We start from the raw sequence: 12,472 nt of genomic DNA on the forward strand, positions 1-12,472 counted from the left end.
GATACACTAAAAACAAAGTGTAGGAGTTAGGAGTTAGGGAGTAGAAGGGAGCAGGGTTGGAAAAGAATGAAAAGAGGACTGCTACTTTTCATTATGGGTCGTTCCATACCATGCAATTTTGTTAAATATATTTATGTGCTACCTTGATAAAAGATTTGGTAATGTTCTGAAAAGCTTTTAACGTAATAATCTTTGTAAAGCATTTTAGCACAGTGCCTGGCATTCAGCAAGGAGCTTACACCTAGGCAAAGATTCTTGTATGTACATATTATTCATCTATGTATGGCACAAAATCTTCAAAGCCTACCTACTTCCAGGTCGGGACAATAGAGTGCACTAGTTGACCAGATGTCCAACTAGTCTGCTCAAAGTAAGACCTCTCAGGACCTTTCACTGGGGCTTAGTAAGAAATGAAAATGCAGGAGAAAAAGTGCTGTTCACTTTTAAATACTGTTAAAGTTACTAAGCACTACTTAAATGCTTTTAAATACTGTTAAAGGTACTAAAATACAAAGCTGTTTCCTATCTCTAAACTTGTCATGGTATTTTTTACTTGTCCTTCTTTTTAAGTTTATTTACTTATTTATTTTGAGAAAGAGAAAATGTGCACAAGCAGGGAAGAGGCAGAGAGAGAGAGAGAGAGAGAGAGAGAAGAGAGAGAGAGAGAATCTCAAGCAGGCTCTGTGCTGACAGCACAGAGCCCAAGTCAGGGCTCGATCTCACAAACCTCAAGATCGTGACCTGAACTGAAATCAAGAGTCGAACACTCAACCACCTGAGCCACTTAATGTCATTGCAAGTAAAGAAAAAATTTAAACTATTAGCATGGATTTTACCATTCATCTTTATATTGTGCAATGACGGTTTTAAATGCAAATTTAAGAACATGTAGCTTTATGTGGAATCACCAAAATTACCCAATTCTTATTTTGTAGCTCATACATGTTTATGTATCTTATTCTTACCAGAACAGTGAAAACACTGTGCAAAAGCCAACTGTTTTTATTTCACTTAATATGCACACATTCTATTAATACTCTACCTTTAGCTTACTGATGAATAAGGAAGAAAGGATGGAAAAAAGATCTATGGGTTGCACTATCATTGCCTCTCCGTCTGTGTCACCATTTTCAGGGTAAGTGGTTGGCTAACACAGGGAAGTAACACAAGTAAGAAAGAATATGATAGCATTCCTTGGTTGTTTAATAGGTTATTGCCTTCTTTCTGCAAAGGAAGTTCTGGTTCAAAAAGAAAGCATGGCTCTAGGACTGTCAGCCACCCCACCTTACCTCTTACTCAGTGATAGACTTAACACTCTAACTTTGTACCACTTTGAGACTTGCTGACTCATGCATTGTGTGTCCACTGGAATTCTGAAATCACAGGGAACCTCAAATGCTATGTGCCAGCAGGGTAGGAAGAAACAGCATCAGATACACATATGGTGCCTTTTCCCTGTGTTCAAGTGCATACTCTGCAGTCCTATTGGACTTCAATTACAAACACAAGTTCAAACAAAGATAAAATTATCAAGAATTTCAAGACAGCAACATAGAGCATTGAACCAAGTGAAGGGAGCCCTGCTGGGTATGCAGCCAAGATGACACAGGTCACACACCCATATAGTTGACTTTGCTAGGTTCATAGTCAAATTTAATTTGATTTTAAGAACACACACAAAAAAAGTAACATTTCTCACACCTTCAAGTGTGTGAACTAAGATTCATACCTGCAACAAGTAGGAGTTTTGTCCGAAATTATATTAATACAAAACTAGAATTTGGGTTGTCACTTAAATGACAAATTGGTCTTCGGAATCAGGTTTGAACTTATTTATAACCTACCAAGAGAGCAGAGATTCTGTGATACAAACTGACTTTGTAATGTTGTAATTACACTTTTTAACTCTTAAAGAGCTAAATTTCCTTACGATGATCTTGCTCTGTTTATTTTAAAATATTGTGCTGTCATTTTGATTACTCCTTTGACTATCTCCCTGACTATAAGATCCTGGAGATGAAGAATTTGTTATAATTCCAGCTCCTAATACCAGAAATCCTGAATAAATGTTAAATGTTTGAGAGAATGAATGAGGAAATACAATAGCAAGAACATTTAATGAAACATTGTTACAGTGTAAAAGAACAAAAAATAAATGACATAAGCATTTTTTGTTCTCTGGATTTTTCCTCTTTTAAATCCCCTAAGTACCCAGGAAAGCTTTCCCTTGCTTCAGCTTCCCTTCCTAGTTTTTGTTAAGAGTGTGCCTGAAATCATTCAAGGAATTAGGCTAGAGGGAGGTAAAGGAGAAAAATAAGAAACCGGAAAGGGGAGGAGGAGAATTCCCCCAAGCAAACGGTGGGGTATGGGACCCCATAGAATGAGACCCATGTCCCCCTTCCTGCCAGTGCCCCAAGAGGTGACAGGACTCAAAAGGAATGGCTGCCGGATGCACCCAGGAAACTTAGGCTTGACACTGCGGTCAGGGATCAAACACGTAAAGAAACCAGAGTAAAGGGAGTCAAACAGCCTTACGGCCAATTTATGGGAAAGCTGAAAAGAAGCAAGTCTTTGAAAATTCCAGTGATAACAAAAAAACACTACATTATTCTTCATCTTCCTGCACCATTTATACTCCCTAGGCTATTTCTAGAGCTTCTATCCTTGGCAAACCTGGATGTACCTCGCATAACACAAAAAGAATCATTTGGGGCTAATGCCATAAATATATCAGCAGGTAAACAGTGTGAGGGATCAGTGGGGCCTCACCAAGTGTTCAACTCTTTCCAAAGCCCTCTGGGAATGTCACATGAATTTAAGGAATGGAAAGCAAACTATTATCTGTGGTTGAGTTTTCTATCAGTCCAGTCAAATTAAAAATATAGGAGAAAATGTGTGCTGCAACAGAAAACTGTCTTGTCTAGAGAACACCCCTCCTGGTTATAATGATCATATGGGAGCTGTTTTACAAGTCTATAAATTGTAGATAACTGATAGTGCAAAATAATTCTTGTCTACAGACATGCGAATTCTGCCCTATCTGACAGATGCATTCACCCATCCCGCCATTGTGCAAAGACCAGTTTTGCCTCCATTTATACATTAATTTCAACATTCCTTTACTACATAAACATTTGTGGGGTTTTTTAAGTATTTCCTCTCAACCAGTTATAACATCTGCCTGTTCCTTCGTTGCTTAAGTTAAATAACATCTATAAAGTTTGTTCAATTTTATACCTGAGAGCCTGAATTTACTTTTTTGTTTTTTATTTTAAAATTTTTCTTTAATGTGTATTTATTTTTGAGAGAGCGAGAGAGAGACAGAGCACGAGCAGGGGAGGGGCAGAGAGAGAGGGAGACACAGAATCCAAAGCAGGCTCTAGGCTCCAAGCTGTCAGCACAGAGCCCGACACGGGGCTCGAACCCACGAACTGAGAGATCACGACCTGAGCCAAAGTCAGAGGCTAAACCAACTGAGCCATTCAGGTACCCATGAGTTTACTTTTTTTAAAAGTATCTTTTCACAGAAGGTAATAAATGTAAGATTTCTCATATCTCTGAGTTTATAAAGATTCATACCCACAACAAACATATAACTAAATAAGCCCTAGAAAGAGCTAACTGAAAATGACTTAAGGTAATCAACACTGGAGAATAGAATCACACGTTGTCCTTACTCATTCTTTTACCTCTTTAGGATACAGTTCAGTCTGTATCCTACTTTAATTTCTTCTCTGAGCTACAATTGATCTTGGAAATCAATTGATATTATAGTTCATACTCACTAGATAATTGAAATGCACTGTTCAGCAACAAAGTCAAAAAGTATTTTAACCTATTACAGAAAGATAGGTCTATACCAGTAACTCTGCATTAAATGAAGCATATCCAACACAGAATATTTAAAATTCTGTACCTATCTCTTCAACTACTTCCATGCTACTATCAAGAGGCACAAAGGGCAAGGGAAAGAGAAAATCTGTGAGAAAACCTATTACCTGAGCATCCTTAATCAAGAGATAAAGGTGGCTTATGGTTAGAATGATCCCAACATGGAGGCACCTGGGTGGCTCAGTTGGTTAAGCACCCAACTCTGGATTTTGGCTCAGATCATGATCTCAGTTTGTGGTTTTGAGCCTCGCTTCAGGCTCCATGCTGACAGCAGGGAGTCTGCTTGGGATCCTCTCTTTCCCTTTCTCTTTGCCCCTTCCCTGCTCATGCTCACTCTCTCTCTCTCTCTCAAAATAATAAACTTAAAAATAAAAATTCCAATGTGATGGGGAAGAGTAAATATATTGGAGCTATGTTCTGGAGGTAATACTTAAAGAATATTGCCTATTATCAAACCACTGCTATAGATATATAGATAATAGCTATTCTTCCCTCCCTTCCCGCTTTAAAATTTTTTTAATGTGGTAAGAGAATAGCAATTCTTTTTTTAAATTTTTTAACGTTTTTTTTTTTAATTTATTTTTGAGACAGAGAGAGACAGAGCATGAACGGGGGAGGGTCAAAGAGAGAGGGAGACACAGAATCTGAAACAGGGTCCAGGCTCTGAGCGGTCAGCACAGAGCCCGACGCGGGGCTCGAACTCACCGACCGCGAGATCATGACCTGAGCCGAAGTCGGACCCTTAACCGACTGAGCCAACCAGGCGCCCCGAGAATAGCAATTCTTAACCACATGTATTAATACAATTAATATGGAAAACTAGTTACAAAGGAGTTGAAAATACTGACAAGCCTGAGGGAATCATGAGACAATGCAGAGATGAGCAAAGAAAGCAGGAAGCTGCTAACCCCTAGGGCTAGAGGGATCAAGACAGGAGGTAACAACCCAACTAAAATCAGAGTGCCCAGCTGGCTCCGTTGGAAGGGCACGCAACTCTTGATCTCAGGGTTATGAGTTTGAACCAGACGTTGGGTGTAGGAGATACATACATACATACATACATACACTTAAAAAGAAATAACCCAACTAAAAGCAATTGGAAACGGATGAGTATTCATTTTCTATTGTGTAACAAATTAACCCAAATTTAGTAGCTTAAAACAACACACATTTATTATGCCACAATTTCTGCGGGTGAAGAGTCAGGCGCAGATTAGGGGGTTCCACACTTGGGGTCGCAAGACTGCAGTCAAGGTGCTAGCCAGGGCTTGTCTCTGGGCTTAAATAGGGATGGATCCATTTGCTATAAAAAAAAAAATTATTGAAACATCTGGAAAAACTGGAATGAAGTCTAAGAGTTAGATGGTAGTAACATAATATTTCCTGAATTTGATGGTGCTACTCTGATTATATTCATTTATTATAACTGTTTATGGGAAGTGTTGCTCAACTATTTGGAGGTAATATGACTTGAATTTGCATTCCCATATAAATTTTAGAATCAGCTTGATGCACACTAAAATAATCCTGCTGAGGATGATACTGCATTGAATCCATAGATCAATTTGAAGAGAGTGGATATCTTTAAAATATTAAGTACTCCAATTAAGTATTCAGTTAATAACTAAATTTGCTTTGATCTTCTTTAGCGTTTTTCAATATTTTGTAGTTTTTAGTGGACAAGTCTTGCAAAGCTCTCCCTATATCTATTCCAAAGATTCAGATTTTTTTATGCTGCTATAAATAACAATTTCTCGTTTCATTTTTGTTGGCATATAAAAATAGAACTTTTTTAAAACATTTTTTTAATATTGTTCTATATGTAATAGGAACCTTGCCAAGTACACTTACTACTTCTAATAGTTTATAGATTTTGGATTTTCTACATACACACTCTGTCATTTACAAATAATCAGGCTTATTTCTTCCTCTCCAACACGTTTTTTGTTTTTGTTTTTTCTTGCCTTATTACTATGACTAGGACCTTCAGAACAATGTTGAATAACAGACATCCTGATCTTATTCCCAATCTCAAGTACGATGTCTGCTGTAGATTTTACAGAGATCTTTTTTTTTTTATGTTTATTTATTTTGAGAGAGCAAGCATGTGCACGTGAGCAGGAGAGGGGCAGAGAGAGAGAGAGAGAGAGAGAGAGAGAGAATCCCAAGCAGGCTCCACTTGTCAGCGCGGAACCTGAGGCAGGGCTTCGTGTCACAAACCATAAGATCAAGAGTCAGAAGCCAAAATCAAGAGTCAGAAGTTTAAGCAACTGAGCCACCCAGGTGCCTCAATATTTTTTATCAAAATAAGAAAGTTCCCTCTTGGGACACCTGGGTGGCTCAGTTGGTTAAGTGTCTTACTCAATTTCAGCTCAGGTCATGATCTCACTGTTCTTAAGATCGAGCCCCAGGTTGGGCTCTGGGCAGACAGGTGGAGCCTGCTTGGGATTCTCTCTCCCTGTCTCGCCCTCTGCCCCTCCCCCACTCATGCTAACTCTCAAAATAAACAAACATTAAAAAAAGAAGGTTCCCTCTTCCTAGTTTGGTGAGTTTTTAACATGAATATCAAATGCTTTTTCTGCACCTATTGAAATGACCTTATAGTTTTTTTTTCAATGTGAAGTACATTGGTTAAATTATCTTTGCATTCCTGAAAAAAAAAAAACCACTTTGTCATGTATTCTCTTTTTCATATTTTAATAATTAATTTGCTAATATTGTACTTAGGTTGAACTTGTATTTTGGAATTATATTCATGAAAGAGTTGTCTGTAATTCTTTCTTTTAATCTCCTATGTATGTTCAAAGTTATGTCAGCTTGGTAAAAAGAGTTCGGAAATGTTCTCTCATTGTCTAATCCCTAGAATTTATGTAGACTTGATATAATATTTGAAAGAATTCAGTGGGGATACCATCAAGGCCTGGAATTGGTGGGAAGATTTTAAGTAACAGATTTGATTACTTTTTTATTTAGATATATATTTACACACCATAAAACTCACCCTTTTAAAGTATAAAATTGAGTGGCACTTAGTGTATTCATTAAATTGTGCAATCATCACCACTAAGTCCAGAGCAGTTAAATCATCCCAAAAAGAAACTCCACATCCATTAGCAGTCACTCACCAATCATCCTCCCTCCTGCTGGAGTGAACTATTATGAATTATTTCATATAAGTGGGACCATACTCTACGAAGTCTTTTATATTGCTTCTACTTAGAATAATGTTTTTCAAGATTCATCCATGTTGTTGGATGGATACCATTCCATCATACATATGTACATTTTGTTTATCCATTCATCAGTTGATATACATATGGCTTGTTTCAATTTGGGGGTTATTACTAATGCTGTTATGAACACTGACATGCAAGTTTTTGTGTGAGGATATGCTTTCAATTTTCTCCGGTAAGAATGGAAGAATGCTAAGTCATATAGCAACTGTTTAACTTTCTGAAGAACTGCCAGACTGTTTTACAAAGTGACTGTACCATTTTATAGCCCATCAGCAACATAGGAGGGTTCCAGTTTCCCCACATCCTTGCCAACAACTGCCGTTGCCTGTCTTTTCAATTGTTGCCTGTCTTTTCAATTATAGCTATCCTAGTAGGTATGAAATAGTGTCTCATTGTGGTTTCATTTAGATCTCCCTAATGACTAATGATGTTGAGCATCATCTCACGTGTTTATTGGCAATTTATTATCTTCTTTGGAAAGATATCTATTCATATACTTTGCCCATTTTTACCCTGAGTTGTCTTTTTACTGTCGAGTTGCAGAATTGTTCATATATTCTAGATACTAGTCTCTTACAAATATGTGATTTGCTCCCATTGCTCCATTCTTTCATTCTCACACTCTAGGAGTTGTCTTTTGACTTTCTCGAGTGTCTTTTAAAGCACAGTGTTCTTTAATTTTGATGAAGTCCAATTTATCTATTTTTCATTTGGTTGCTTGTGCTTCACATATGTAAGAAATGACTGCCTCATGCAAGGTCACAGAGACAACTATGTTTTCTACCAAAGAGTTTTATAGTTATAGCATTTAAATTTACGTATCTGATGCATTTTGAGTTAATTTTGGGATAGTGTGAGGGAGAGATTCAACTTCATTCCCTGGCATAAGGCTATGCAGTTGTCTCAACATCATTTGTTGAAAAGACTATTAGTTCTGTTCATCAAATAGATTCAACTATTTTAACAAATACAGAGCTATTCAGATTTTTATTTTTTTAGAAATGTCTACACACAGGGGCACCTGGGTGGCTCAGTTAACTGTCCGACTCCTGGTTTTGGCGCAGGTCATGATCTCACGGTTCGTGAATTTGAGCCCCACATTGGACTCTGTGCTGATGGTGCAGAGCCTGCTTGGGATTCTCTCTCTCCCTCTCCTGCTCACGTGTTCTCTCTCAAAATAAATACATAAAACTTTTTTTAAAAAAAATTTTAAAAAAAAAAAGGAAAGAAAGAAATCTCCATACACAGAGTGGGATTTGAACTCACAACCCTGAGATCAAGTCACATGCTCTTCTGACTGAACCAGCCAGGCACCCCCTAGATTTTCTTATCTGTATTTTTTCAGGTACTTGACCACTTCATCTAAAATTTTAAATGCAGCAACATGCACTTACTCATACCTTCTTGAAAGATTTTTAATGAATGCAGAAGCAGTGAGTGATGTCTCCATTTCATTTTTATTTTAAGTTTTATTTAAGTAATCTCTATACTCAACACAACCCCAAGATCAAGAGTCGCATGCTCTTCTGAGTCAGCCAGCACCCCTCCATTTCATTTCTGCTATTTGTTCCTTCACTTTTTTCATTTGTCTTGCTGTGGATGTCTTCTCAACATGACTCAACTTTGTTAATTCTAATATGTTCGCTTTCTATTCCAATAAATTAAGCTCCTTCTTCCCTCTTTGTGCTTTAGTTTTTAATAACTTGAAGCCATTCATTGACTTTTAGCTTTTATTCCCTTGTAATAAATAGTCCCCTCTAAGCACAGTTTCATCTATACATCATGAATTTTGATGTTTTATTTTTATAGTAAAAATTTTTCTGATTTTTTCCTTAACTCAAGATGATTTTGGAGTATGTTTTGTAGTTTCTAAATATGATATTTTCTAGCCTTTTTTTCCCCTAGCTCATTTTCCTTTTTTAAGTAATCCTTATGACCACATGAGGCTCACAACCCTGAGATCAGGAGTTGCATGTTTCACTGACTGGGTCAGCCAGGTGTCTCCTCCTTATTTTATTTATGGTCAGAGAATGTACTAAGATTGATAATTTTTTGATTCTTTAGACTTCCCTTCTGTTAAGCAGGTGGTCAACTTTTGTAAATGTCCCACATCTACATGAAAAAAAACATGTATTATACATTTGTCAAATACAGTAGCCTACACATGGTGGTTAGGGCTCCTGTATTTTCTATAACCATGCCAACCTTTTTTCTATGACTGTGTAATCTATGACTGTGGATTTCTCTTATTTCTTGTGATAAATTTAGAAGCTATTGAATTCTATAAATTTAAAATTGCTACACCATTCTGGCGAATTAGTCCTTGCATGATCAACTGTTTCTCTACTATGAGTTTTTTGCCTGAAATTATATTAATATAGCCACAGCAGCTTCCATTGTTTATATGTCTACATCCTTTCACTTTTCACCTTTCTGTAGACATTTTGGGTCTCTCTTGTATATAACTGGGTTGTACCATTATCTGAAAATGTCTTTAACTGGAGGATTTTACTCCATTTACACTTACTGCAATTTCTGATATATTGGGATTTAAACATACCACCTTAACAATTGTTTTGTCACTTTTCCCGGGTTTTCAGTCTTGCTTTCTTTTTAGGTTGAGTACTTTTTTTTCCCGTTGTTCTATTTTATCCCACTAGTATATAGTAATATACTTTTACAAATCTTTTAATGTGGTTACCCTAAATATTACAACATGCAACTCTGAATATTCAAGTCTAATATAAAATGATGGCTTAAACCTTTCCTCAGACATAATGACTTTAAAACTTTTCCATTTATCCTCCTCTCAACTTACATAACATTGTTTTCATGTACTAAAGTATATATATATATATAGTATATATATATAGTATATATATATAGTATATAGTATATATAGTATATAGTATATATATATATAGTATATAGTATATACTATAGTATATAGTATATATATATATATAGTATATAGTATATACTATAGTATATAGTATATAGTATAGTATATAGTATATATAGTATATAGTATATATATACTATATATATATAGTATATATATATAGTACTAAAGTATATATATATATATATATATTTTTTTTTTTTTTTAAAGAGAAAAAGAGAATGCATGAAAGTTGAGGAGGGGCAGAGGGAAAACGAATTTTAAGCTCCATGCTCTGCATGGATCAACACCTGAGCCACCCAGGCGCCCCTGTTTTAAAATCACTATTAACTTAAACCCCCATATTTACCCTTTCTGTTATTCCTCATTCCTTTTTTCATCTCCAATCTTCTATCTGGCATCATTTTCCTTCTACTTAATGCCATCATTTTTGTGGTTGGGAAAAATTTCTCACTTTTTGTGTGATATATGTTATTTTTTTAATTTTAGAGAAAAAGAGCATGCATGCAAGCAGGAGACGGGGGGGAGGGAGACAGAGAGAGAGAGAGAGAGAGAGAGAGAGAGAGAGAGAGGAGAGAGAGAGAGAGAGAGAGAGAGAGAGAGAGAGAGAGAGAGAGAGAGAGAGAGAGAGAAAGAAGCTCAAGCGGGCTCCATGCTCAGCACGGAGAGTAGGAATATTAATTTTACCTCTCACACTTTTATTGTTAACATTTGTGCTTGGTATAGAAATCTAGATTTGCAGTTATTTTAATTCCATCACTTTGAAGATGCCATTCCATTGTCTTCTGATTGCCACTGGTTTTACAGTCTGTTATCATATATTTGCTCCTTTGGAACATGCCTCATTTCTTCCACTGCTCTAGACTTTTTTCCCTAGTTCTTAAAAATGGTAATATTTACATAATTATGACTTTCTCTGAATGTATCTTGCTTGAGGTTTGTGGGACTTCCAGAACCTACAGTGTGGGAGGCCGGACCCCGGTGCCAGGCTGAGACCGGGTGGAGCAACGGCTCCCTGTTGACTCAGCCAACCCGGTGGTTCCCCCTCCCATTCCCCCATTTGCAAAGGCATACGAAAGCCTTGTCAAGGCTGAGAAAGTTAATTCCTGAAGCCTGTGGTCTGTGGGTGTTGGCGGTAATGTTACCCCCCTTTTCTACCCCGGGTCAAATAGAAACAAACATGGGAACTGTGTTTTGCTAGCAATCTATCAACAAGGTCTTGTTGTGACCCGTTTAGAAAGTTCACAAGGTACACAGAACTAAATGTTTTGGCTGGCAGCGATCATGTGAAACCTGTTCTTAGAATGACCTGATCCATAAGAGTCTTATATTATAAAAGATTGTGTACAGCAACAATAAAGCCATCACTTGGGCCATCAGCCCAGGGAACTCTCCTATTCCCAAACTGGCTTCTCTTCTCTTCTTTTTTCTTACATTCCCCTACCCTCAGGACCCTGATCTCGGTGTTTGTTGCGCCGGTCGCAACACTACAGCTTGATGATTTTCATAAAATTTAAAGGTTTCTTAAGAATTAACTTCAAACATTCTTTCTTGTCTTTTTGGAACTGCAATTACATTAATGTTGGCCCATCTCTGTGTTATATTCTTTTCTGGTTCTCTCCCATCCTTTGGACTCTCTATACATTATTCTGAGTTTTTTTTCTTCTGACCAAACTTAATTCACAATTCCTTCAGCTATATTTCATCTGGTGTTAAACTCGCTCACTAAATTCTTAATTTTAGCTTTGTTTTTATTTTTTAAATTCCTAATTCTATACTGAATTTTATCCAGAATTTAACAGAATAAGAGAGAAGCAATAAGTACAGTAAAACATACATAATATTAGTCTGTACAATATACAGGATGGCATGAAAGTAGGCAGGGGAATTTAACACTTCAATGGACACCTAAAGCTTAAGTTAAGTTGGAAATCGTATGAAACAGTTTGAGAAGGGAGATCACTATGAGCTTGAGTATGAAAACATGAAGTATATTCCCCCACATGTTTGGGGAATTACAAATTGATAGGACTAAAATTTAGGGGCAGACTAGGTAGGTGGAGAATAATGGAGGAAGACTAAAAAGAAGGCAAGGGCCAGATCACAGAAGACCTTACATACTAGATGAAGAGTTTATACCTCACCCTATAAGAAGGTTAACAAAGAAAAAAATGGTAAATTTATTCTAGAAAGGTCATTCAGGCAGAATTATGGGAAAAGGTATGAGGACAAAATAAGGCACAAATCAATTAGTAAATCTACTGGAATATCAAAGCCAGAGAAGACCAGAGCCAGAATCACAGCACCAATACAGAAGGATGGACTAATATGGTAAAGTACTGTACCCAGTCTTCAGGGACTGAATATGAAAAGGAAATAAGGTCTAATCCCAGCTTTCAAGCACTAGTCAGAGATAAGAGTACCAAAGAACATTTAGAAGAAA

This window comes from Neofelis nebulosa, chromosome 12, assembly GCF_028018385.1.
Source record: "Neofelis nebulosa isolate mNeoNeb1 chromosome 12, mNeoNeb1.pri, whole genome shotgun sequence".
Classification (NCBI taxonomy): Eukaryota; Metazoa; Chordata; class Mammalia; order Carnivora; family Felidae; genus Neofelis; species Neofelis nebulosa.